The sequence below is a fragment of the Leopardus geoffroyi genome, chromosome C2, assembly GCF_018350155.1.
Source record: "Leopardus geoffroyi isolate Oge1 chromosome C2, O.geoffroyi_Oge1_pat1.0, whole genome shotgun sequence".
NCBI classification, from domain to species: Eukaryota; Metazoa; Chordata; class Mammalia; order Carnivora; family Felidae; genus Leopardus; species Leopardus geoffroyi.
In genome coordinates, this window is record NC_059333.1 from 37,547,293 (window position 1) to 37,553,270 (window position 5,978).

The 5,978-nt window shown below is 34.4% G+C and overlaps 1 long non-coding RNA gene across 1 annotated transcript; it reads left to right on the plus strand.

Moving 5' to 3' along the window:
• The first annotated feature begins 259 nt into the window (after positions 1-259).
• On the plus strand, positions 260-4,332 carry LOC123576076. The gene is made up of 3 exons (XR_006701154.1): positions 260-339; positions 3,749-3,830; positions 3,920-4,332. It is a non-coding gene; the product is annotated as an uncharacterized LOC123576076 (long non-coding RNA).
• The last annotated feature ends 1,646 nt before the right edge of the window (positions 4,333-5,978 follow it).

The window sequence follows — 5,978 nt, forward strand, 5'->3', positions numbered from 1 at the left end:
TCATTAATTCTTAAATTTCCTTTAAACTATATAATATACATTCTCAGACTAGCGAGAGTAAAACACATGGTAGTTATATAATTTGTAATATGACCAAGAATTAATCAATAGATCAACAGCACTATTTGCAAGGTAGGCAGTCAGGCCTGAAGATTTTTTTTTACCAAAAGCCTGAAAAGGAAACACTTCTCAAGTTGCCATTGGTTATCATGATCTGAGCAAACAAATGGTATTGTTGCACAATGTCAATAGCCCACATTCTATGCCTTGTTTTGCTTTTAACAAACTGTGAAAAGACCAACAGCTGTTACTGAGCTAAGAAGAACTAAAGGCTTTACAGTAGGTGGTACCACCTGTGCTTTTCTTATTCCACCCTTAAAAATCTGCTACTTTATTTTGGAGCTGGGTGGAGAATATGGCAGTGACTCAATATCAGGGGGAGTGAGTAGTCAACTGTGGCTCAGTTCTGATAAGAAGGAGTAACATGATCTTTATAAGTCATAACAATGTATGTTGATGAATATCTTTTCTTGATTTTGCTTTATCCATTTCGAGAATCTAAGAAAAGACCATAAATAAAAAGCAAATCTGAATCTGGCTGACTTAACTGAATGAAAGATTTACAACCCAGATAAAATGCAAGATTCTGTATACATGCAATTAATGATCTTAACTATATGATGCTTCATTTTAGCTTCTTTACCTTAAAGACTAGAAAAACACACTTGCCAAGTTACTGCCTACTTGATCCTGTAGCTGTGGAATTTTAAATTTAAATAGGCACTTGGTGAAACATGTCTTCTATTTCCAAGTGCAGTGTTTAAGGGATTATGGAAAATAGAGAATTAACTCATTTGGGGACAAAAATAATTTTGAAATTTGATATCTTGAGTTACCTAGCACTTATATATGACGTTTTCCTTAACTGCTAAAATTTAAAATGTTATATACAGAATAATTCAAGTCCTATAATATAAAGTAAATCTTTTGACAAAAGCAAATATATTGAGTGCCTCAGGTAAATCAGAGGATCCCTACTTAACCATGAGGTGATATTTATGCACCTTGCTGTTCTGAAGTAATCAATGTTCAGATCCATCTAGAATTTATTTGTTCAATGAAGAAAGCCACAAGGTGATAATGTCTTCTCATTGTTTTTGGTACTTTTTACGTTCCCCACAGTTAATATGGAAATTTGCTTAATACTAAGCCTGAGAGAGGCCTCAGCTCCAAGGGGAAAAAAATCCTTTGGTGATTTTAATTTATTGATGAAATGGTAAATGGCAAAACAGGCAGGGAACTTTGAGACGAAGGCCACAAAGCAATGAAGTAAGGTCTTCTGCATCCTATGATACCAGAATCCATTAAGTATTTTTTATTAATTTCTTCAGATTGTTCTCAAACCTTGTTCCAGTTCTGTTTGTTTCCTGAAGAAAATTTTCCTGAATAAATTGTCTGCCAATATGGTATATTCCAACCCCACCTATTTTTAACAACCTTTCTGGATTTCTGAAGCAAAGAAGCAAAAAAACAAAAATGCTCTAGGGTATATATATACGCACACACACACACACACATACATACACTCTAGGACAAAATACTCTAGGAAAAAATACTCAAAATACTCACGTGCACACACGCACACACACACACACACACATACTCTAGGAGAAAATACTCCAGGACTAAATAAACACACACACACACACACACACACACACACACATATATATACACAAACATACATCTATACTGTAAGAATATATATATATATATATATACACATTCCATATATATATATTCCATATATATTCCATATATATATATATTCCATATGTATATATCCCATATATATATATATCCCATATATATGTGTGTGTTATATATATATATATATATATATATATATATATATATATGGTTTGAAAGTATTTCCCTTTGGATGAATTATTCAAAATTTAGCCAAGGACTGATGCTGGTATTTTGTCATTGTTTTAGAAAAACATATGGACCTACCGGAACATATTAAATATGTTTCATTCATAACATTAACAATAGGTTTCATCTGTAATCGTGAATGGAGTATCAACTCAGAGAATGGCCCAAATTTACTCAGTCTGGGTTCTTTTTGTTTTTGTTATGCATCCCATACTTCTCAGTTAGTTTTTGCTTGGCTCCTTTTCCTATAAATAATAATAAATAATATCATATCCAAATAGTTCTTATTATGCTTAGCATATTCTTTATTGATACTCATGATTTTGTGCTCTTTCTAATCCCGTGAGACACATTTTTCCCCACAGAATGTGTTGGCAACAGTGCTATCACACACACTGAAATATTATACTATGATCAGCACATTAGATGTTGGTATTACAGCAATGAATTTGTCTAGATAGCTGTAAAATCTCTTTTTCTTATCAGTATTTGTCATGTCCAGGGCATAGTCACTGATGTTGGTGGCACAGTGCAAGATTCAGAGTGTGAAGTTTGGGGATTTTGTGACAAATGACTGACTGTCACACTGACAGCTGAGACCCATTACTAGGAATAAGGAACATCTCCCTGAAGTCTGCATAGTCAAGGTTGTTCTCGATAAGCCACCACTTACCAAGAATTACCCAATGTAAAGAACAGATCTTTCAAGTGTGTTTTTCCCCAAAAGGAATGTCAGGCTTTCTTTTACTCCTCCACAATTACTTTTGCTGACTTGAAGAACATACAGCAAGCAGACTGATATATGGAGCAGTTGCCATCTGATAGCTCACCTCTGCAAAAGAGAAGGGAGCTGATACCAAGATGCAGACTCATGAAAGATACTCTAGTGAAAAATCAATGTGAAATAAAATAAAAGTGGATAAATGAAGTGTCTAACTAAGTACTTAACAGGAAGCACTTACTAGATGGAATAAGTTCCAAAGGAAAAATATTTTGAAAAGATAAGTCACAAAACTTGTGCTACAAAAAAGCATAGAAGATAACAACGGCAAAGAACTTAGGAGTCTCTATAATCTATTTTATAACTGATGAGGCCACAAATGAGAAATGTTCTTCCCAGAATTACAAAATTTTGGTGAATATCTTGGGTTATATCTCAGTCCTCTTGGATTCTTATCAAAGTTTTTCTTTTTGGCAGACCAGGCTACATCAAATTTTAATAGATGACTGAAAATCAAATCATATCTCAGACAGTGAAATTACATCAAACTGCCTAGCCTGCCTTGAATGGGAAAAGGATAAGGCCATTAATTATGAAGTGAAACTGCTTAGCAACCTAAGAATTGTATTTATGATGCTGTATGTACAGTTGACAATAGGTATCTTTAAGAGCAGAGATCATATGATTTCATCTAGGAACAAGAAGGTAGATGGTTACTAAACCTACTTACCACAGAATGTATCTCTTTGATGAACTTTTTTGCCTTATTTGCTTTTTAGCAGTTCATTAAATTAGATAAATTTGTATTAAGTATATATTGTGCTCAAGGTACCCTTGAACATTATGAAAGTATGCAAACATGGTCACAATTGACATCAGCTGCTCCTCACATTAAGACGTCAAATCTATTTTCTCCTCCTTGAATCTGGGTTGCCCTTCTGACTTGCTATCATAGATTAAGAAGTGCTCTGTCCAGATTCCCCCGCAAGGAAAGGCTTGGCTGTGAGCTATAGTCATGAGAGAGCTTACAGTCATTTTGCCTCAGTTAGAGCTACTATCACTTATAGTAATTCTTTTTCCTAATTTCAGTGCCTAAGCCAGAGAGGAGAATAAGAGTCCAGTCTCTGTGGCCCAATACAGGACACTCTGACAGACAAGCCTTACTCTAAAGGTTAGCACATCGGCTGAGACTGTTGAACCTTCATGCAGATCAACTTCTTCCTTGGCCCAATCCTAATTCCTCTATTTTTTCTTTTACAGATGTTAATTCATAATAAATAACTTATAACCCAAACACCATCATGGTATCTGCTTCTGGAGAACACGACCCATGATATTTGTGTTGGTGAATAAAATGTGGCATGAAGAACACTGCACCAGCTCTGAGATTAGACTTCAAAAAACCTTGCAGATTTTCTCTCTGGGAACCCTAACAAGGTACCATATAAACATGTCCTGAATAACCTGCCGTAAAATTAGAGGCCATGTCAATAGCAGAAATGAATCATCCCAGCTGAGGCCTTCCAAAGCAATGAGAACCCAATCAACTCAGCAGCTGACTATACACATGAATAAACACTTCCTAGACTAGAACAGCCTAGCTGAGCCCAGTCCAAATTGCTAACTAGCAGAATCAGGATCTAAATAAATAATTGTTATTTTACACCATTAAATCCTTGGGATGAGTTTTTGCATAGCCAAAGCTATCTGATTATAAAAGCATACTTAGCATTTCTGAAAATACAAACAAATTTTTCAGCTGGATTCACACAACTCTGTGCTTGTCTCTGGGGATGCCTGGAAATCTAGCACTGTCTCTTGTCTAAGATAAAGGCACTGGGCTAACTAATGATTTATCATGTGCTGTTTCATATCTGAAACTCTCTTGTGGCACGCAGGCCTAGTTGGTTTACTGATGGCTTACACATGGAGTAACCAGTTTGCCTGACTTAACTATGTAAACAGAGGGTCATAAAAGACCCCACTGCAAACTTTCAAGTTGCTCTCCCCAAATCAATATTTACTGTACAATTTTTGGTAATTCAATCTAGAAACAAAGCACATCATTGTGTTAATAGCAAGGATTTAAAAGAGATGCTTCTGAAAGCTCTGTGGCTCCTAATTCTTACCTGAACTCTCTGTCTTCTGCTTTATAGTATGTTTCTCCCTTATTAAAACCCTTGCATTAATATGCATTATGGTGTCTTACGAATGTTTTCAATTATCTAATGTGTTGCGCTCTTTGCAGGTGTGTGTGTGTGTGTGTGTGTGTGTGTGTGTGTGTGTGTGTGTATGTTTGGGTACTCTTCAAGAATTCAGAACAAGATTTATGAAATTTCTTAGAAGGTATAGATCTAAGGAAACCATATTTGCACAAGATCAAGATCAAAGTTAAATGTGTTTTTGCTTTTTGATAAAAGTCTTTGTAAGCGTATATGTGTGTTTATTTGGTCATGTTTTGTTTGAAATTCTGGTTCTGGAGCAGTGATAAAAAAGTTCAATTATAAAAAGAGAAAACATGAAAGCTTCAAACACAAAAAGTAAACATATTATTCACAAATATAAGGACAAGAAAACAGAAAATGATTTAACATCATAACAAAATGACAAATCAAAAGAAAAATAAAACCTTTAATAGAGTCAACTTTACATATGAAGACAAAAGAACATGATTAAATGATATTAGGGCTCTGGAATGGAACACAGTGCCCCAAGTAATATCCTTTAAATACTGGATATATTGTTTGAATATTATAAAATAATTCCCTGAATTTTATGACTTAAAGATTCCTGCTAAAATTCAAATACCAAAATCTGGAAAAAAAATTATTAATAAACGATATATGCCCCAAGACTATGAACAAAGCAGTTATTATTTTATGAATTTCCTAGAGAAAAAAAAATTCCTGATAAAGCTGATCATAGCACAAAAGAGCTATGATTAAAAAAGAATATTTGAGGGGTATAGTGTGATAAAAGGACTAGAGAGTATGCCACAGTGAAGAGTCCTGAGAACATGGGAGTAATGACTGAGGAGAGAAACACCAAAGAGAATGGTTACCTCAACAAAGGCAGTAGTTATTTAATGTGGATCATGATTTCTTCATAAATGTACAAGAGATCTGTGTTTTCATACTTTTTAGGAATATACTACTACGTGAAGTACTGAGCTATACAGTGAAATACTCAGTAGTTTAATATATTCAACATTCTCCAAGTGCAAAATACTACTATTGAGTAACTTAATTCCACTAATATTGTGGGTAATAGATTAATGAAACCTTTTATCTTTCTTCATGAGAATTTGACCTTAGGTTAA